General features: G+C 38.9%; 1 protein-coding gene across 11 annotated transcripts in view; it reads left to right on the top strand.

The window, feature by feature from the left end:
* The window catches only part of FNDC3B (fibronectin type III domain containing 3B), a 358,677-nt gene that overhangs the window by 118,195 nt on the left and 219,105 nt on the right, over window positions 1-21,377 (top strand). The window contains exon 1 of one of the 11 annotated variants that reach the window (XM_059886629.1): window positions 16,461-16,539. The exons of the other annotated variants lie outside the window; for them this stretch is intronic. The gene's annotated coding sequence lies outside the window, so the exon portion shown is untranslated. Of the gene's footprint in view, window positions 1-16,460; window positions 16,540-21,377 lie in introns of those variants that run through there. 11 annotated transcript variants of the gene reach the window in all.

Genomic DNA, 21,377 nt, shown 5'->3' with positions numbered 1-21,377 from the left:
TGTGCTCCGTCAGTCTGACTCTTTGCGGCCCTGTGGAGTATAGCCTGCCAAGCTCCTCTGCCCATGGAATTTTCCTGGCAAGAATACTGGAGTGGGGTGCCATTTCCTACTCCAGGGCATCTTCCCAACCCAGGGATCGAACCCGCATCTCTTGTGTCTCCTGCATTGGCAGGTGGATTCTTTATCACTAGGACCACCTGGGAAGCCCTCTGGAGAGATGGGAATCACCAAGTACGACCCAGATGGCGTGAGTAAGACCCAGCTGATGGCACTTGTGAGGTGAATTGGGGGACGGCAGTGAGACTGGAGATGAAGGGAACCATTTGAAAGGAGGAACTGTCAGCACTTTTTAAGCATGGTTAGGTTTTAGAGTATGGTTTAAATTACAGAAATTGAATATGGAAAAGTAACCAAGGGAACTTAGTCAAAATGATTCTCAAACACCCAGCCAAGGCAATCGGGAGAATGTGGAGCCTGTCTGCCATAGATTCTAGGAAAATGTTCTTACTTTTCAGTTCTCTGGGTCCTTTAGCTTCTTAGATCGAGGACTCGCTGCCAGTTGAGACCTGATTTTCTTTACTGTTTCCGTGTCTCCACATGATTGCCAGGTGGCTTTTGACGTGTGGTATAACCCTTACTTAGTTCCTGGTGTATCATTTGTTTGTATAAGTCATTTGAATTTGTTCTTCTGTGGGTTGTTTACTCTAGGTTATGGAATGAAGCTGAGATAAATTCAGATCCAGCATACGGATCTCATTCTTGGTTCAGTGTTGGCTTTTCTGCATAGCCCCCCAAATCTAGTGAGTAGGTGGACTTGGACTTAAACACCGTGGAAATTATTTACAGTGGCTGTATATTCCAGTGTTTCCTCTCTCTTGCAAGCCATGTTCTTCTGTTGCTGTCCAGATTCCTACCTCAGAGGCTCAGTCAACTGAAGCCTCTGCCCATAGCAAATGAATTCTCAGCAGAGCAAGCAGGGTAGGAATGGAATGGAGGGGTTGGGGTATTAAAAGTATGATAGACCTATTTACATTCTTAGTAAGGTCATCTGACTTCCTTTAAGGAGGCTTTGATTTTTCCTGGGCCATCAATGGGTAGAATTAGAAAGTTATTCAAATTATTTGTGGCATTTTGTTGTTGGTGTTGCAGACTGGGTGTACACCTTATGAAGACTAGAAAGGGAGAAACAGTTTTACCTGTTGATCTTGCTTCAGTGGTAGAGGTGCTGTGTATGTAATTATTACGCATTCCCCTCCTCAATTCATACTGGGGGAAAAAAAAGTACCCAGAGACTTCTTTCCAAAGTTCTTCGTAGTTCTTTTCTTCATGTACAACTGTGAGTAGGAAGCCTGGGCAGTGGGAGCAATCCTTTTGTGTGATGTTAATGAAATAATTTCTGCATTACAGATCTTCAGGACACTCTTTGTTTAAACGAAACTTCAGAGACTTTTTGCAAAGCCACTTTACCAAGTCTCTTTGCTTCATTTAAACAAAGTCTTTATTAATTTCATATGTTTTGCTGTCATCAGTTGCATAAACTAAGTCGATTGTTTTGAATGAAAGAATTCAGGCCACCGTTTATTTGGTGTCTTGTCTTTTCTCCTTCTGTCTCCCCAGTATAATTTGACCAAGTCTAGTTAAGAGTTGCTATTGTTCCCACCACAGCCACCCACTCGGAGTGGTAACCGCCAAGTGTCAGTTCATCCTGGTGTTGGAGGAAGTCAAGAGGAAGTGTTCAGGGTTGACTGCAGAATTATTGCCAGGAGGCTGGGCGTCTGATAGCGGGCGGGCCTTCACAGGGGCTGCCAGCGAAGGACGGGCACAGGAATTTCCGTCACACTGCAAGAGGGACCAGGGTAGCCCGAGGGTGCCACGGTGCCAGCCAGGACCTTGAGCGCTGCTTTGTACTGTTTGCTGGTGGGACCTGGAAGGGCTTATTGTGGAGGCATTCACAATGCAAGGTGGCTGTTGCGATTTTTGAAATATTTTTCAGTGCTCATTCTCCAAAGCAACTGGAGTTTCTTAGGTTAAAAAGCAGCTAATGAATCTGTTTGATCTTGATGTGGAAATGAACCATATCAAATTCCAGGTCAAATCACTTTCCCCGGTAGAATGTTTGCTTAACCTTTTGAGGTATACTTCATCAGATTATGGACTAGAGAAAGTTTATTTGTCCTCAGTTTTCTAATCTATAGGGTGGCATAGCTATTATTACAATAATGCTCTTAACTGTAGACCTAATTTTGTCTACAAATAAGAAAAGTCAGATTTACAAATGGATTATAAAAATTAGTAGGTACAATGTGTAGCTTAATCATACAAGCACTCCCATATATGGCATCATTCTTGAAAAATACTTTGCCATCTGGTCCCATTTATCTCAGATGAAAAAAAAGTACAGCTTTTTTTCTTGCTCATTTTAATTCTCATTAAGCCGCCAGCTAATATTATTATCCTTACTTAAAACACGAAGAAACAAAAGTTCAGAATGGCTAAATAACTTATGCACCGTAGTGTAAGTAGCAGAACCAGATTTTGGTCTCAAGATTTCAGAGCTACTGGTATTAAAAAAACAAAAACCTTTTTATTCTGAAATAATTATAAATTCACAAGAATTTGGTAAAAATTTACAGGGCAGATACCTTGTATCTTTGATCCAATTTTGCCTAATATAATCATGTCTTTGATAGTATAATATCAATATCAGGAATTAGCATTGGTACAGCCCACAGAGTTTATACAGGTTTCACCAGCTGTACATGGCTTTTGCATGTAGAGGTAGATTTGTGTAGTTACTACCACAATCAAGAACTGTTCTTTTGTCAAAAGGCTTCCCTGTGTTATTGGTTATAGCCACTCCCCTGTTCTCCCACCATCCCTAACCTGTAGCAACTAATAAACTGTTCTCCATCTCTGTGGTTTTGTTATTTAAAGAATGTCATATAAATGAACTCTTATGGTACTTAATATTTTGAGATTGGCTCCCTGCCCCCCCAGCATAAATTGAGATCCATCCAAGTTGCATGTATTAATAGTTCCTTTTTATTGCTGAGTAGTATTCCCTGATATGAACAAATCACAGTTTAACAGTTCACCTATTGAAAGACATTTGGTTCTAGTTTTTTGGCAGAATTGCCAAAATAAAACTGCTGTGAACATACATGTACAGTTTTGTGTGTGATCATGCCTTTTTGTTTCTCCAGGATAAATGCCTAAGAGTACAGTGCTGTGTTATGTTATAACTGCATATTTAGTTTTTTTTTTTTTTTAATAGCCTTCATAGAAAAACTTTATTGGAAAGCAGGGAAAACTACCAAGATATGAATGAAGACAAAAAATAAAGTTCAGACATAAAATGTATGACCTTGGTTTAAGTGGAAATGGAACCGTTTGGTGGTTTGTAGTTAGTGACCTATATTTTCACTTTGTGGCACTGCTGTTGCTACAGCTAAGCCGCTTCAGTCATGTCTGACTCTGTGCGACCCCATAGACGGCAGCCCACCAGGCTCCTCTGTGTCTGGGATTCTCCAGGCAAGAACACTGGAATGGGTTGCCGTTTCCTTCTCCAAGGCACGCATGCTAAGTCGCTTCCGTTGTGTCCGACTCTATGCGACCCTATGGACAGCAGCCCACCAGGCTCCTCTGTCCACAGGATTCTCTAGGCAAGAATACTGGAGTAGGTTGCCATTTCCTTCTCCATAACTTTATATTTAATTTTATAAGAAACTGCCAAATTTTTCCCAAGTGGCTATACCATTCTACATGCCTTCTAACGATGTGTGAGTGATCTGGAGTCTCATCTTTGCCAGCATTTGATCTTAACACTAAGCTCTTCTTTTTCCTATTAATGTCCAGTTGCTCCAGCACCATTTGTTGAAAAGACTACCTTTCTCTAGTAAATTGCTTTGCACATCTGTTAAAAACCATCTGGGTGTACTTGTGTGTGTCTGTTTCTGGGTCCTCTGTTTCTATCCCATTGATCTATGTGTCTATCCCCTTCTTTAGTACCATGCAGTCTTGGTTACTGTAGCTATTTAAAGTAAACCTTAACATTTAGGTTTACTAGGACCCTAGTATTTTAAAAAATAATTTCTACAGTAGGTATTTAGGGTAGATAAAGGAACCAATAAAGATATGTCAGTTCTTCTTAAATGGGTACTTGTAAGTATGAGTTCTGTGTTGGTTCAACTTTGACTTAATTTGATAAAATCTGTAGAGAACCCACAAAGGAAGTGAGCAAAAAAAAAAAAAAAAAAAGTGAAGACAAATAATAATTGGGTTGTAAGTCTGAGGTTCTGTACAGCTGTCAATGATGTCCCTAAGGACTTTAAGTATAGGATGATTATAAAGTCTAGATCTTTGGGTCTGTTTGTCCTGAAATAACAGCTGTTGACAATCAAAAAAAATCATATAAGCGAAAGTTAAACAAAAAAGGATTCAGATCCATTAAAGAAAAGTTCACCATTTTCATTTGTGTATTTTAAGGCACCTTACTCTCACTGAAGCCTTCTGTATGTTTTGTCATCTTTGGAGAGCAAAGATACTACAACATTTTAGACTTGGAGAGGAGGTAGAGTTCAATTTATTTAACACTGACATTTTGCAGGTAGAAAATGTGTTCTTTTGTAAATAGGCTGGTTCATCTACAGAAGGGCAGGTGGCCTGTCTATGTGAGAGGGCGTCTTGATCCTGGACGGTCAGTCACTTTCACTTCAACTCTTACATAGGGAAGCAGATCCTTTGGGTCCAGCTCAAATTAAGTGGTATTTACTAAAAGCTGTGGGAAGTCCACTATTCCCTGCACCATCCCAGCACCATTCCGTCTGTCTTGAGTCACAGCCTGACTCTTGGTGTGGAAGCTTATCAGGAGCCACAGCCTCATGAACGTGGAGATTTGAAATCATTTTCTGTGAATCTAAACCTCAGGGTCGAAGTTGAGGAGGACAGCTTCATTGGTCAACTCTGCATGAAGCTGAGTGCCTTTTTGGATCCACATTCCTCGATATACAAAATGTACTTTGGGGTGCAGCCTGCATCTCGGGGTCTTTTCCTGACTTGGGCTCTTTTGCGTCGTTGATACCTGCAGAGTATAGGTGTGTGGGAGGAGGAGTGGGGGAGGTGGGCAGCTCTCACGTTGGGGGTGGAGTATGTCAGTCTTCTGTCTCATGGTAAACTGCTGGTTTTTTTTTTTTTTAAATCTGAGATGGTCCTAAAGCCAAGGGCAGCAGTGGGTATCACAGTACTACAACACTACACAAGTTTGCTTGAATGGGATTCCCTGTTCGTAGACCTATACCTGGAGTGAGACTGCAGCTTGGCTGTGCTCCCTGGGCCTTGTCTCTGGATTTGCCATCCCACTGCTGGCTGGGAGCTGCCCTGTGTGTCCCCCAGGGCTTGCCTTTTTCTTTCTTCAGGTTTCTTCTCTATGGCTTTGTTCTTTAGGCTCACCATCCTGCTACTTATCTGTCCCTGATGTGGACCATGTTTGCACCTTCTAGAGTTTGGACCCCAGCTATACGAAGTCAAATTAAATCTTAAAACACTTTTTTTTAATTGCAATATAGTTGATTTACAAGTTGTGTTAGTTTTAGGTGTACAGAGAAGTGATTCAGTTTTATATATGATGTATATATATGTATGTATGTTTTTATTCTCTTTTAGATTCTTTTCCACTTTATTGTTAGATATTAAGTATAGTTCCCTGTGCTTTACATTAGATCTTTGTTGTTTATTATGTATATAATAGTGTTATATATTTCAGTCTCAAACTCCTGATTTATTCCCTCCTCTTTCCCCAGAAGTCATATTAAATCTTATGGAGGAGCTGCAAAAATCAAGACATTGAAAACTGTCTTCTAAATAATATCATTCTACTCCTTTCAAGGTTGTCATGAAGCAGAGAAATGAAAAGATTAACTATAAATCAGAAAATGTCAGCCTGATGGGCTGGGCAGGCATGATCCAATAGTGGAGCAAAATTAACAGGGAGCTCTGTGTAGCTACATTTTAAAGTATGCTCATTGTCTGTAAAGATGAGAAAGAACTTTTATAATGTTGGCTCTTGATTTTTTTAATTAGGTTTTTGAAATAAAGAAGCCACATAATTGTAAGCTATTGCTAAACTTTTATATTGGTTATAACTATTATAAATCCAGAATAATGGAAGGAATCCCTGTTTTCATCTTTGGATTGTTTTTAACCCCAGCTTACTTTTGAAAAGATTATTGGCAACATGCAGATATGTATACTATACATGAGATAAAATTTAAAAGTGAAAAAAGTGATGCAAAGAAAATGTCACCCCAGTAAGAGAGAGCCAGGAGTAATTTTGACTTTTACAAGGCAATTAAGTCTTGTTCTTGTTTCTGTCAATCATTATTCCTGATATAATATTTCTGTAAATTTTCAATTGTGTTCATTTCTCACTGTGTTGTATAGAGCTCTCATTAGAAATAGGATTGAATGACATTGGAAGTGTTTTACTTTCACGTCTGCATTTGGGCAGGCTGTTGGACATTGGTGGGCTGGAATGTGAACTCACTGATCACTTTTCCAATCCTGTTATTTTCCAGTGTGGTTTGGAAAAAAATTCTCTACATATGAAGTCAAGAAAGCACACTTCTGGTTAACAAATTTAGTGAGGTTCAGTTTTTCCTCTCGTGGAGAGTCCTGGAAAATCACTTCAGAAAAGAGGTCATGGGTCACTTATAGAAGAAACTGCTCAGCATGCATTAAGACTTAGCACATTCTGCAGGCTACTGTGGACTCTCGCCTGGCCTCTGATGGATAAGTTCAAAACCTATTGATAACGGTACTAAGAATTGGAAACAAAGCCATTTTGTGTAGCATTTCGGTTTATGACTAGTCAGATTTCTCCCAGACTTTGGGGCTGAGTGTAGAAATTTATTTCACACATGGATGTGATAAGTGAAGACTGACAATTTCTGAACACTGTTGTATATTATTTACGGCAGGGATCGCCTGTAATGCAATATTTTATAATAAAAGTTTTATTGTGGTATAATTCACATACCCTGTAATCCACCTATTTAAAGTATACAGTGCAGTGGTTCAGTAGATTCACAGTTGTGCAGGTAGCACCCCAACCCATTTGGAATATTTCCATCACTTGGAAAAACCCTATATCCATTAGCAGTCACCCCCAATTTCCCGACATTCCTGGTCCTAGGCAACCACTAATCTACTTTATCTATAGAGTTGCTTATTCTGGATATTTTATATAAAATGGAGTCATATAATAATAGCATGTGGACTTTTCTGCTTGGCTTTTTCACTTAGCATAATTTTAAAGGTTTATCCATTTTGTACCTTGTATTAGTACTTCATTTCTTTTTATTGCCTGATAATATATTCCATTCTTTAGATATACATTTTATTAATCTATTCATCAACTGGTGGACATTTGAGTTGTTTCCACATTTTAGCTGTTACTAATAATGCTACCAGGACCATCTGTGTATAAATTTCGTGTGGACATATGTTTTTATTCCTCTTGGATATATACCTAGGAGTGGATTGCTGGGTCATATGTAACTCTATATTTAACTTTTTGAGGAACTTCTAGACTGTTTTCCAAAGTTATTGCACCATTTTACATTCCTATTGGCAGTATATGAGCTTTCCCAATTTTCCCACATCCTCACCAGCACTTAGTTATTATCTGTTTTTTTGGTCTTTTATGCAGTTTGTTTTTTTTTTTTTTCTTTTCTCTTTGCATTGTTAGCATTTGTTCCTTAAGGAGAGTGGAATTTATATACCTAAGGAAGTAGGATGTGGTTAGCTCTGGTATGCCTGTGAGCTGTAATGCAGCTCTGTGCTAGAACCAGCATGCTTCCTTGTTTTTGACCTTGACCCCAAATCACAGCATTAACCAAACCACATATGTACCACAAGAAATATTTCTTTTCAGAAGTTCACATCTGATCTTTTGATTTAATCTTTGAGATATAGCAGATATACATGAGAATACATAAAATATATGTATAGTTAAAAACAATTGTAAAGCACAACAATAACCCACCAAGATTATAAAGTAGAAATTTATAGTTTTAGATAGCCATTAATAATGAAGATTGCTGAGAAAGTATTTAAATATTATAAATACTAATAATCATTAACAGATTTCCTCTGTGCCTTTCCTTTTAACATCCCCCAGCCCCTAAAATCACTAACCTTCAGGGGTAATAATCTTTTGTGTTTTTCCTTATAGTCTTATGGCATGCATGTGAGTACATGCATGTACACCCACATATACACACACAAAAATGTAGGTTAGATTGCTTGTTTTCAAACTTTATGTAAATGAAACCATTATATGCATTGTCTGCTGAATACTTCTGTTAAACATTAATTTTTGAGTTTCAAAGATAATGTGTGTAGTTGTTTGTTTTTGTTACCAGATAGTGTCCCAGTTCCTTATTTTTATACTCATTTCTTGATGAGCATTTGGGTTGTTCCTGGATCTGAATAATTTTGAGCAATGCTTCTGTGAACATTCTTGTCCATGTCTCCAGGCCTGCAGGAATTTCTCTGGAATATTTACCAAATAATAGAATTATAGCTTTACTAGATAATGCCAAACCTCTTTTTAAAAATGCTGTAATTGCTTTCTTCTACAGTCTTATCAATTTTTAATGTTTTCAGACTTTAAAGATTTTGCCAGTCTGGTGGGTGGTTCTTGTAACAATATCTCATCATGGTTTTAATTAGCATTTCCATAAGTGTCTCATTACTTTTAAAATTTCATCTAGCCCATGAGCAGTTATGCTTTTTGTTTCCTTAAAGAAAAGTGGACATTGGATTACCTGAAAATCTTTTGTGCTCTTGCAAAATCATTGAGATGATATGTTCCTTAGATTATCATAACTGAGAACTTGTGCACTTCAGATTTTTTTTTCAATCCAAAGATTTTTCTCTTGCCATATAAATTTTTGTACAATAAACTTAAAAATATATGGAATTACTTGTTTAGGTTACCAACTTGATACCTTTTACCTAACATATAGGCAACTACAAGCAGTAAGTTTGTGGTTTGCTAATATTGATTCTCTGAGACCAATATATCTAAACTGTCACGTGCTTATGGTGAATAAAGTACTTCAGAGGAACTCATAACGTCTAATTTAAAAGATTCTAGATATTAGAAAGTAATACCTTTTGTGTGTGTGTGCATACACGTGTGTCCGTGTATTTGGACCATTTTGATCTTTTCCACTAGTGTTTTGTGCCAGAGAAAGAAAGTTACTGTTTTTAAAGGAGAAAACAAGTATTTTAAAAACTGAACAGTAACCTAAAACCAAATCTGGCTTAATTTAATGAGAAAAAGTAAGACTGTCACTTCAGATATGAGGAAATGGGCTAAAAGCAGAACTTTTGGTATGAAATTTAAAAAAAAAATGTACTTAGGAACACTTACTCTAGGACTCCTATAAGAGGAAAGACTAAATTGTAGCACACGCTACTTGGAGGTTTTTCTTTTTTTAAAAAAAGAAAAAACTTTGAAAAATAGCTACCGGTACAGAAGAGCCTGGAGGGCTACAGTCCATGGGATTACAAAGAGTCAAACACAACTGAACGACTGAGCCATGTATGCACAGGTGATGTATCTTCTTGTTGGGTGATTTGTATAGGAGACAAAAGTTAACGAATTACTGCCTTTATTTTCAGTTCTTGAGCAGAGATGAGTTTAGGTTGTTGTTGGGGGCAGGGTATTTTGTCTTATCAGGTCAAGTATCCTTTATATTATGTGCCATGTGCCTACCGTTTGCTCACTTGTGTCTGACTCTTCGAAGCCCCATGGACTGTGGCCTGCCAGGCTCCTCTGTCCATGGGATTCTCCAAGCAAGAACACTGGAGTGGGTTGCCATTTCTTACTGCAGGGAATCTTCCCAACCCAGAGATTGAATCCACCTTTCTTGCATCTGCTGCGTTGGCAGTTGGATTCTTAACCACTGTGCCACTTGGGAAGTTGCTATTATTAATTAATAGCTTCCTTGGTGGCTCAGACAGTAAAGAATCTGCCCACAGTGCGGGAGACCTGGGTTTGATCCCTGGGTTGGGAAGATGCCATGGAAGAGGACACGGCAACCCACTCCAGTATTCTTGCCTGGAGAATCCCAGGGACAGAGGAGCCTAGTGGGCCACAGCCCATGGGGTTGTAAAGAGTTGGACGCAACTAAGCACAGCACATGTACATGCCTCACTCATGAGTATTATGTATTATTCAAGATGTCACAGGAATATTTGCACCCTTATGGGTGAATTTTCATTGAATTTTGTGGGAGGGGGTGGTTTCAAGGAAGAGTGAAACAGGGACGATCTCCCATTGATACTGGAAATCAAAATGCTGCTGCTGCTGCTAAGTCGCTTCAGTCGTGTCTGACTCTGTGCGACCCCATAGATGGAAGCCCACCAAGCTCCCGCGTCCCTGGGATTCTCCAGGCAAGAACACTGGAGTGGGTTGCCATTTCCTTCTCCAATGCATGAAAATGAGAAGTGAAAGGGAAGTCGCTCAGTCGTGTCTGACTCTTAGTGACCCCATGGACTATAGCCTACCAGGCTCCTCCATCCATGAGATTTTCCAGGCAAGAGTATTGGAGTGGGGTGCCATTGCCTTCTCCGGGAAATCAAAATAGAACTGTTTAATTGCTTTAAATATTTTGGTCTTGTTTTTATAATTGAACACTCTTTAGACTAAAAAACAGTTTCTCCCTGTAATACTATAGCAATATCCTATAACCTTATTCTAGATTGAATTTTCATACTATAGCATGCAGAATAGAAGTGAGTCTTTTTGTTAAGTACACTGAATTTCAGTTTAAAGTCATAAATCTTTGTTTTGTATCCCATTTTATAAACTGTTTCATAAAGATGTCCACAAATAGAACAATGTTTACAAGTCATGATGGAAGATACAAAAAAGAGAAGCTGCCAGAAATTGTTTACTTACATGATGGGAATGTTCCCTGCCTTGAATTTTGCTATAACCTTCATAAATCACATCAGATTAAGAATCCAGGATACATATGTTTGTGCTAGAAAATAACCTGGTTTTCAGGAGAGATGGTTTCATTTTATTCTTTTTAGTGGCACTTGTTTTTATTCTTGGGAGGTATTGCTCTTTCCTAACACCATGGGAGTTCAAGGTTGGTTAAGAAGTCTTCTCAGTCTTCCTTTATACACAAAGGGCCTAAAAAACATTTATTTATGTCAGTAAATCTATGGACACTTCAGGAAACTATATTTAATTCATTTCCACAAAGAATTTATTTAAGATATATTGCATTTTGCCAGGCCAGTGGTTACTAGGCACATTTCAGCCTGTTGAAATAGAAACCAAAGAGATTAAATTGCATAGAATCAAGAGATTATGAATATGCACATTTCAGAATAAGCATCTATATAAAGTTTATTTCAGATTTTTATGTCCCTGATTTATTAATTTAGATCAGAGTATGTATATGCATTGACATTGGTGGGGGAAGTCAGCATTTGAAAACTACCCATTTCATTCTGAATTAGGATTGTAATTCAACCAAGTTTGTGAGTCTCTGCCTTTTTCCAATATGTATTGGACTGTTTGGATCACTGCTGTGTTTCTAGTGCCTCAATCAATACCTGTTGCAGGGTAGCTGTCTAAATTTTTGTTGAATGAGTTCATGAAATGAATGAATGAATGAGTAACCACTGATCTTTTGTTGATTGTTTGAGAGCATATAAGCTGTGTTGAGTTGTTTGATCTCTCTACATTGAAATGGTTCTTAAAAATTACAGTCAGAAGTAATAACAAAGTTGAAGAATGCATGTGTTCTTGTCATGGTCTGCTTGTTCCAGACACTCTGGAATCTAGATCCTAACTCTCCTTTGTGTTCATGTTTTCTTTTAAGAGTAATTATGACTGTCTCAAGGCTAAAGAATCAGAAGCTGTAAGAGAACTCTTGGTAGTGCCAACAGTCATTTCTTTCTCTACCCGTTCAAATGCTTGAGAATTTTGGAGGCGTTCGTCTCTGTTCCTTTTGGATCTTCCTCAGAGATGATAAAAGGAGTTTGAAAATGTTGGTGTCGTTTACTTTTCTACAAGGAACACATTTAGATTTTGCCAGAAAAGGAGAAGAGCATCCTTTGTGCCATTTGTGTTGTCTCATTATCTTAATGGCCCTGCAGCATTGGAATAGAGATTAGCCCATTTTGTTCAGTTGCAAAGTCATGTCCAACTCGTTGCGACCCCGTGACCTGCGGCATGCCAGGCTTCAGTTTTTTGTTTGTTTTTTTTATAGATCAGGAGACCAAGGCTCTCAAATGCTATATTTGCCCCCAGGAATGTACGCTCGTGAAGGCTCGAGTTGTGCATTACTTGTTCACCATTGTGTTTTCATGATGTGGTAGTAGGCTGGTGCAAAAGTAATTGCAGTTTCGCACTGTTGACCTTGCCATTGGAATACATTCTTTCACATGGTTATGTCGTACCTCATTTTAATGGACATTTCTCTTTATTTATTTATTTATTTTTGCTAGTGGCATTACTTACTGTTTATTTTATATTTATTCTAGACTGTAGAAATGGTGTTAGACAAAAAGCAAGTTTGAGTGATTTTTTTTTTTTAAATTGAATTCAAAATGGGTCATAAAGCAGCAGAGACAACTTGCAACATCAGTGACACATTTGGCCCAGGAACTGCTAATGAACATACAGTGCAGTGATGGTTCAAGAAGTTTTGCAAAGGGAGATGAGAGCCTTGAAGATGAGGAGCGTAGTGGCCAGCTATTAGAAGTTGATAGTTGACCAGTTGAGAGCCATCATTGGAGCTGATCCTCTTACAACTACATGAGAAATGGCTGAAGAATGCAATGTTAATCATTCAACCATTCATTTGACTTTGAAGCAAATTGGAAAGGTGAAAAAGCTTGCTAAGTGGATGCCTCACGAGCTGACTGCAAATCGGAAAAATCATCATTCTGAAGTGTTGTCTTATCTTATTCTGTGCAACAACAAATCATTTCTTGGTCAGATTGTGATGAGTGACCAAAAGTGGTACAACCGGCTATGACTAGCTCAGTGTTGGGATGGAGAAGAAGCCCCAGATCTCTTCCCAAAGCCAAAAAAGGTACCAGAGAAAGGTCATGGCCACTGTTTGGTATCTGCTGCTGGTCTGGTCCACTACAGCTTTCTAAATCCTGGCAAAGCCATTACATCTGAGAAGTATGCTCAGCAAATGGATGAGATACACTGAAAACTGTAAATGCCTGTAACTGGCATTGGTCAACAGAAAGGACCCAGTTCTTCTGCATAATGCCCGACCTCATGTCATACAAGCAAGGCTTCAAAAGTTGAGCAAATTGGGACATGAAGTTTTGTCTCATCCACCATATTCACCTGACCTCTTGCCAACTGTCTACCACTTCTTCAAGTATCTTGACAGCTTTTTGCAGGGAAAAATGCTTCCACAACCAGCAGTAGGCAGAAAATGCTTTCCAAGAGTTCATCAAATCCCGAAATATGGATTTTTACATTACAGGAATAAACTCATTGACAAAAATGTGTTGATAATAATGGTTCCTAGTTTGATTAATAAAGATGTGTTTGAGCCTAGTTATGATTATTTAAAATTCACAGTCTGAAACTGTAATTATGTTTGTACTAACCTAATACAATGCCTGGCACCTGGTGAGTAAATACTGATTGGCTTTACTTTTGCCTGGGATCCCATGACTAGTTAGTGGAAGCAACTGAGCTTACATGTGGTTTTCACTCATTCCACAGCCTTTGCACTCTTGCACTGTAGTTCTTGTACTTTTCTGAGAAGTGATTGTGAGTTACACATCTCTCAGAAAAAGTGATTACATATATAGCATGCCTATCTTAGATTTCTCAGCAGGGATAGGATTTTGGCATGGCACCTGTTTTAATGCTGCAGGGAGGTGAAGGTTATTTCTCTCCGCAGAACATGCTAATGACCATCACTGGCTGCTCATAGTGTGTTTACTAATCTTATATAATGTACTGCTTACCCTCATTTTTCAAATTTTTATATTTTCAAATTGGTATAGCATTGAAAATAATCAGGACATAAGTGTAACTGATAACTGGCCAGAATTATACACATTGCCATTTGTTAGTATGATTTGATTCTATGTACTGCGCCTCCTGTTCTTCTGCTACTCTCATAAAACCGTGTGAGCTGTCTTTTCTTTTACTCTCGGATTTTTGCTATTTTGAAGTTTTGGGAATCAGGGAAGGTGTTGCTATTTTTCTGCTGTTCTGTGGCACCTTTGCACAGGATGGTGTAGTGGAAAAGAGCAGACCATGTCAATGGAATGCTGGAGCTGGCATGTACCATCTGCTGAGAGCCGACCATCAGATGTTTCAGACATCTCAGTACCTGGCTGTTAAATACAGCCATTATTTAACATTAAGATTTCAGTTCAGTTGTGTTGGACTCTTTGCAACCCCACGGACTGCGAGGCTTCCCTGTCCATCACCAACTCCCGGAGTTTACTCAAACTCATGTTCATCGAGTTGGTGATGCCATCCAACCACCTCATCCTCTATTGTCCCCTTCTCCTTCTGCCTTCAATCTTTCCCAGCATCAGGGTCTTTTCAATGAGTCAGTTCTTCACATCAGGTGGCCAAATATTGGAGCTTCAGCTTCAGCATCAGTCCTTCCAGTGAATATTCAGGACTGATTTCCTTTAGGATGGACTAGTTTGATCTCCTTGCAGTCCAAGAGACTCCTCCAGCACCACAGTTCAAAAGCATCAATTCTTCGGTGCTCAGCTTTCTTTATAGTCCAACTCTCACATCCATACATGACTACTAGAAAAACCATAGCTTTGCCTAGACATTAAGATATACAAGCTTACAATTTAAATTGTATTTAATAACAAAGGTAACAAGTACTTGAAACTCCTCATTTCCTGTTTTTTAAGTACATGTTGCTATTATCTTTAGGTCTGGTGTGTGTATATGGTGGAAATACTGTGTTGCAGTATGTTGCTGTGCATGTCTTTCCCAAGTCCTTAGTCAGTGATATGTTGCTGGGTTGATATGGGACATGGTGGGAGAAGATATATACCACAGAAACTGGCAAACACTACAATCCAGGACATACCCCCCTCCTTTTTTTCCTGGAGGAGCATTTGTTGTTAAATATTTACAACCACACACTCAGTGGGATGCCTAGAAACAAGGAGGTTGATACTGCTTTCTTTTGTGTTATTTGTTTGGTTATCTTTAAAATACATAGTCACAGTGAAGGAAAGAAATAGCTAATAGATAAGGGAACAAGAGTGAGGAAGCAGGTTGAAATACAGAGGCATGCCTTAGCCTAGAGGCAAACATGGGACTACCTCAGATAATGTGTGTGGTAAAACTATGCTGACTTATTTACTGGTATTGCAGGTTATTTTTGGAAAATTTACAGCTTTATAAAATGATTACCCAACATGTTGTTCTCAGCTAAAATCCTTTTTTAATAACATTTACACTCCAAAATTAAATGATTTTTTAAAATATAAACTGTTCTAGAATAATTTCATACATTTTTAGAGCTCAGGGAGTTGGATATGCTTTTGAGACAAAAACATCTTTAAGGTGCCTTCATTTGTTTTTTAAAAAATTGAGGTAAAATTAGTGTATAATATTATATATCTTGCAGATGTACAAACTTTCACTCATTTTTAATTACATGATGATGATATGTTTGTGTGTGTAGATAGTGAATAATTCAGCATTTCATAATTTATGTCCCTTGGGAGATAGTTACACATATACCTGGCAGTCAGACAGCTAAGCTAGATTGCTCAGGGTTTTCCCCGCTCTTACCTTGATGTAGAAGTTTACTTGTGCCAGTGTCATGTTTTTTGAGCATCTCCCCAGAATGTATCACTGCTTCCCTCACAAGCCCATAGCAGCTCCCATCGACATTTCTGTTCCGGGGCACCTTGAGCACTTGTGGGACACTGAGAGCTGCATCTCTTCTGGCAGAGGTGCGCGGCAGCCCTTTAGAGGAGCCGCCCAAGGGGTTGCCTGAGCAGGGCTCGGGGATGTTGTGCAGCCTTCGGCTCCATACACATTGCTCAGATTGAGGTCCACCTGTAGAACCAAGCCAGAGGGCACATTTGGGGGTGGAGGGATGGGGTCTGGTGCTTGTGTGTGCTCACAAACTGGTTACTAAGTATTAAAGTAGATGCAGGGGTTAAATCCTCCCTAAAAAGATGTTTTTCAAGCCGGATGGTTGTGTTTACTGCAGGGATTGCACATTTGTTGGAAATAACATCAAGTACAGTGGAGATGAGTCATTTATTTCCTAGCCACTTGGCCAATATCAAACAATTAAAAACCATTTCATGGATAAGGCCATGCAGCCAGAAATACCTACAGGGACTGACTTCATGATACACTTATTGAAAAGAGCAGGCTGAACTTAACTTGTCCTCACTAGGGAGCGTGCCATGTGACTCTGAATGATGAAAGTAGCGCACGTGCCAAGTAGATTGTTCTGGTCCAGTCACTTCTACTGGGTGAGTTACTTTGTTCTCTGCACTATAAGCTAACTGTTAACATTTCTGTTTTAATAGCACTTTATGAAAATTCTCATAGTATCTTCACATTTTATGTGTGCCACAAAGAAGGAAATTCAGTACTTAATTAAATTTAAAAACAGCCATTTTAAAAACTAGGTGACTGTGAAAGGCTGACTTCAACACATCAATTTAAAGCCATTGTGGTCAGTTTCCATCCTGCCTCTGAGGTTTTACACAAAACTGGCTTCCTGTCAAGGTCCACTATTTACCTTCCTTCAAGAAGGGTTTTTAACACTCAGATCTAACTTTGGGGTTTAAATTTTATTATCTTTGTTACTTAATTGCTATGTTTAAGAATTTTAGCCAAGTTCTCTTCCACTTCCCCCCTTACTGACTTTTATTGAAAGTAGAAACGCAAGTTTAGAGGGGATGATTATTTCCTAATTCCATAGATTCCTGTAGAATTTTCCTCCTAAGGAACTGGCCGTACCTTCGTTGTCACTCTTGAGTTGGGTGTAGAATGTTCAGGATTGTGGACAAGTCAGATATTTGTTGTCCCCATACGCCACACAAGTGAACAAACCACAGCTACCCCACAGAAGACTGGTGAGTCAGGACAGATACCACAACTTCAGCTTTGCTGTGCTGGTGATTGGGGTTAGGAGGTAATAAGCAAAGTTATGATTCATTGCTTACAAGTGAATTGTTTCTCACTAGGCTGTAGTTGCCTTCAGTCTCCATTCCAGGAGGGCTCCCGTGGCTGATGGGGAGAGAGGAAGGAAGGATACGATGACTTGTTCCCTCCGTCCTTGCTCTGAGAGCCTGGGAGGCTTGGTGAAGAATGTGAGGAAGCCAAGCCTCCAGTGCGTGGAGATGGTTGGGAATGTTATACAGAAACCTGCTGTGTATCGTTACTACTCCTTTCCCTTGGTCTCCTCTGACTCCCTGGGTGAAACAGGAGAGCTCAGATGGCACATTTTGTAAATATAATTTTCAGCAGAGAGTCAGACACAACTGAACACACAAACACAGCTTTCAGCTAAATGAAACATGCCTTTCCCATGGTTGACTTTTTTTTTTTTAATAGTTTTGAGTTCAAACCAAGACAATAGAATTTCATTATGCAAATCTTTGAACCACTTTTATAGCATCACTGTCTTAGTGTTGCTCTAATGTTTAAAGTCTTTTCTGTTTACTGTAAGATAAAACCTTTGTGTTTGGTTGGAAAAGAAAGGGACTCCTTGGAGGCCCTTGCGAGTGGCTGTATGAAGATAGGCGGCTGAGACCTGCACACAAAGGCCTTCTGTGCTGGGCCTCAGTGGCTCTACAGAGGTGGCGAGCCGTTCCCAGAGCGGAGGTGTATGAAGATGCAAAGCTGAAGCTCCCTTACTTCAAAATACAGTTGCTCCTTTATTTACAAAACAAAGTGACTCACCAGCAAGTACACAGACATTTCATTTGATGATATGAAGACAGGCTAAGAACAGACTTTAGAAACACGTGGTTCAGAAACACATACTAAGATTCTCTGAAACTAACTGCCATTTTATGTATGCTCTAATACTCATACTTCTTAGTTTTAGAAGATTCTGCTTCATTTATTTCTGTTTCCTTTTTTTTTTCTGTTGTATATGTGGCACATATTACTCCTGGAAGCTTGGATGTCCAACATCCGCACCCCCCCCCATTCTTTTATTAAAGAATGGGGTGTCTTTTAAAAACTCTCTTCATCTATTAGTATGAATAGGTAACATAATACTAGTAGAGATGGGCTTTGGGGAGGTTTTGAGGGAGGAATCACATTCTTTTGGCATTCCTGAGAGGAAAACAGCTATATTAACCATTGGGGGTGGGGATTGAGGTGGGAGGGGGCAGTCCAGGGGCATCTCCCCTGACACTCAGAATTCCAGTGTTTTACAGCTAAGCACAAACAGCTTGGCAGAGTTATGCCTGGAGTCAGTGGGCGTGTGTATTACAGTTCTGATTATTAGCCAACAGAAAACAGCTGTATACATTACTAATGGAAGTACTCTGAAAAAAAAAAAAAATCCAGTAGTGGGGTTTCCCCCTGTAAACACCAGATGTGTGCAGTGGTTTTGCCCTGTGTCTGCCCTGTATTTTAGCACCATTGTTGAGAGATATAAGTGGAAGCCAGCATTTGGGAGGTGGTCTTGTGGTGAAAGTAGATACATTTGTAGCAAAATAAGGTATGTTGTGGTTGACTAGAAGCATTTTCAGGTTTATTATTTTAAGAGAGTCATTACTGCCCAGCCAGTCATTCCATTCTTCCTCCTTGCTCTTTGTAAAAAGAAAACATTGTGTGCCTGCAAACATGCCCCATTATCAGGCTTCAGACAGCAGTGGTCTAAATCATTTAGTGGCTTTAAGTGCTTTCAGTAGGTAAATGGTAGTTGAAGGGGTTTACAATTTGATATATGTCTTCTAAAGCATTTCTGGAAATGGACATTTTCTTTTTGTTGCCTGTGGGAATTTCTGTGCTTTACTTTTTCTGGAGTACATTTAACCCATGACCAAAAGTTACCTAGATCTTAGTTTCTGGATTTTTTCAAAAATAGTGATTACGTGAGGAATGTCTAAGACTAGGAATAGAAATATCTTGAATTACCTAGATTTCAATTTCTGGATTTTTTGTGTGTGACAAAGTAAGGAATACAAATTCCTAAGACTACAAATCAGAGGAAAAATTCAAAGATCCTATCATTTTTTGTTATTTTTTGGGTCCAAAACAGTATGTTTCTTGGGGGAAGGAAAATTCCTGACTGGTCCTGGGGAAGAAATGAAGAAGAACTGGTATTGAAGAGCTCTCACTCTGGGAACACAGCACAAATACGTTTCCAAGAACCCTCCTGGGGAATCCCCAGGTTCTTTTAAACCTTTACATGTCAGATGGCTTAATATAAATACAGGTTTAGGAATATTGGTTTGATGTTTCAGTGTGTATTTTTAATATGTAGTTTTAGCACCCAAGTCTTCTGTTTTCCATTTGTTCTATCAAGTCATGGTTTTAAAAAGTCACAATTTAAATACAAAGAGCCTATTTCTTTTCCTTCTTTCATTAAAAAAAAATTCTTCAATGGAAGATGAGAGCTCAGAAGTGGGTTTCTAAGGGCTTATTAATATTCTGAGTGATGTCAGTTTTACCACAGCTTTACTTAATCTTTTAATGCCTCTTATCCATGTAATATGGGCATTCAAATGATTGTGTAGTTTGTTGTAAGAAAATCCCACTAAAGTCATTTATAGAAAACTTTTAAAGTTAAATTATTAACTTTTCCTAGGAGTCTGTTAAGGGAATTTTCTTTTCCTTGTTTCTTAAGTTAGAGAAATAGAAACTGGAATTAGTGTACACTGTTAGAAATACAATACAACGAGGGAGGCATATTATGAGAATTTGACTCTGGGCTAAATGACAAGCCAATCTGTAGAATTCCCTTTTTTTTTTTTTTCGCTCGACGTAAGGTTATCTGTTTCTTCTTTTAGACCTCTTCCTTACCCATGCTTTATATCGCTAAATTTGTCTATAACCATTTTATAATAAAACATAAGGTTATCAAATACCTTAGTAGAGATTTCTCTATGAAGATAAAAGGGGTAAAACAATTCTGATGGGTTCTTCAAATCCACTGCTTGTTGGAGAAGACTTTATGTATAATTTTTGGGCTACTGTGTGAATCATATTGAAGGTATCTGAAGCCTTATGTCCTAGGAAGAGAAGGTTGTGGCAAGGAAACAGGAGTGGTAGTGGCTGCCAGTGAGACTTGGTGTTGATATAGCATGGCTCAGGAATGTGTTATTTATAGGGAAAACTCTGAGTCCATCAGCAAACTGAGAATCCATTCATGAGTGCAGTAAAAGATGCCCACTGGGGGAATGTTTCTGAGCTCTGTGACACCTCCTCAGACTGGGGGAGTTTGGACTGCTCTTGATGGGGGCCTTGAAAACTGCCACTTCCACACCTCTGGGTACAGAATGACTCCCGTTTTCCCTGACCGCTGGGCAAATTCATCATTCAACTTGTTACGACCGAAAGAATTTGAGCGTATTTGGGAAAGGCCATTCTTGTTTCCTAGTGGGAAAATTCTAAAAGATCAGATGTTTCCAAACACTGAAGCTTATTCCAGAGGTAGTTTTTCTTCTGCCTGCTTTATTTTCTACTCCATGTTGGAACTCCTATCTAGTTATATAATCTTGTGATTTGAAACCAGTTTTTACAATGTGAAGTCCAACATACAGGCTATTATTTTTAGCCTGAAAAATCATGTAGAGCATCTGTTTAAAAATCCCAAATCTGAACGGTTGTCTCTTCTGGCTTAAAATTCTTTCTAGCCAATGGAAAGGAAAATATAAACAATTTTGTTAATTGCAACAGCTGTTCACTGAGTATCTTTGTGTTACTGTTTTGAATGGGCAGGTCTGAAAGATTTTTAGAATGAGCATCTGGATTAATGTAGTCCTATTCAAACTTCAGTTTTAAAAAGTGGAATCAGTCACTTCAAAACAAACAGAAGCCTGACTCATATTGAGAAGGTGACTGCAAAGGCCTGGTTGAAATTTCTATAAAATTGTAGTGGAGAATGAAGACAAATGGTCTTGGTTAGGCTGTGGGTGAACAGCCTCTTATTGGATTTGGTATGCTGTTTATCTAGCTGCTATGGTAAATGAGGTGAAGTCCTTTGCGTATACAGTTAATTCCCAATTATTCATACATGCTTGGGCCAAATTGCTGATTCTCTATGGACTTTGGAGACCTTTCCTCTGTTCCCCGCCTCCACACCTCCCCCTTGCCCCATTTGTTGTCCATCCAGTCTCATGGC

This window comes from Bos taurus, chromosome 1, assembly GCF_002263795.3.
Source record: "Bos taurus isolate L1 Dominette 01449 registration number 42190680 breed Hereford chromosome 1, ARS-UCD2.0, whole genome shotgun sequence".
NCBI classification, from domain to species: domain Eukaryota; kingdom Metazoa; phylum Chordata; class Mammalia; order Artiodactyla; family Bovidae; genus Bos; species Bos taurus.
This window is presented reverse-complemented; position numbering and strand designations above follow the sequence as displayed.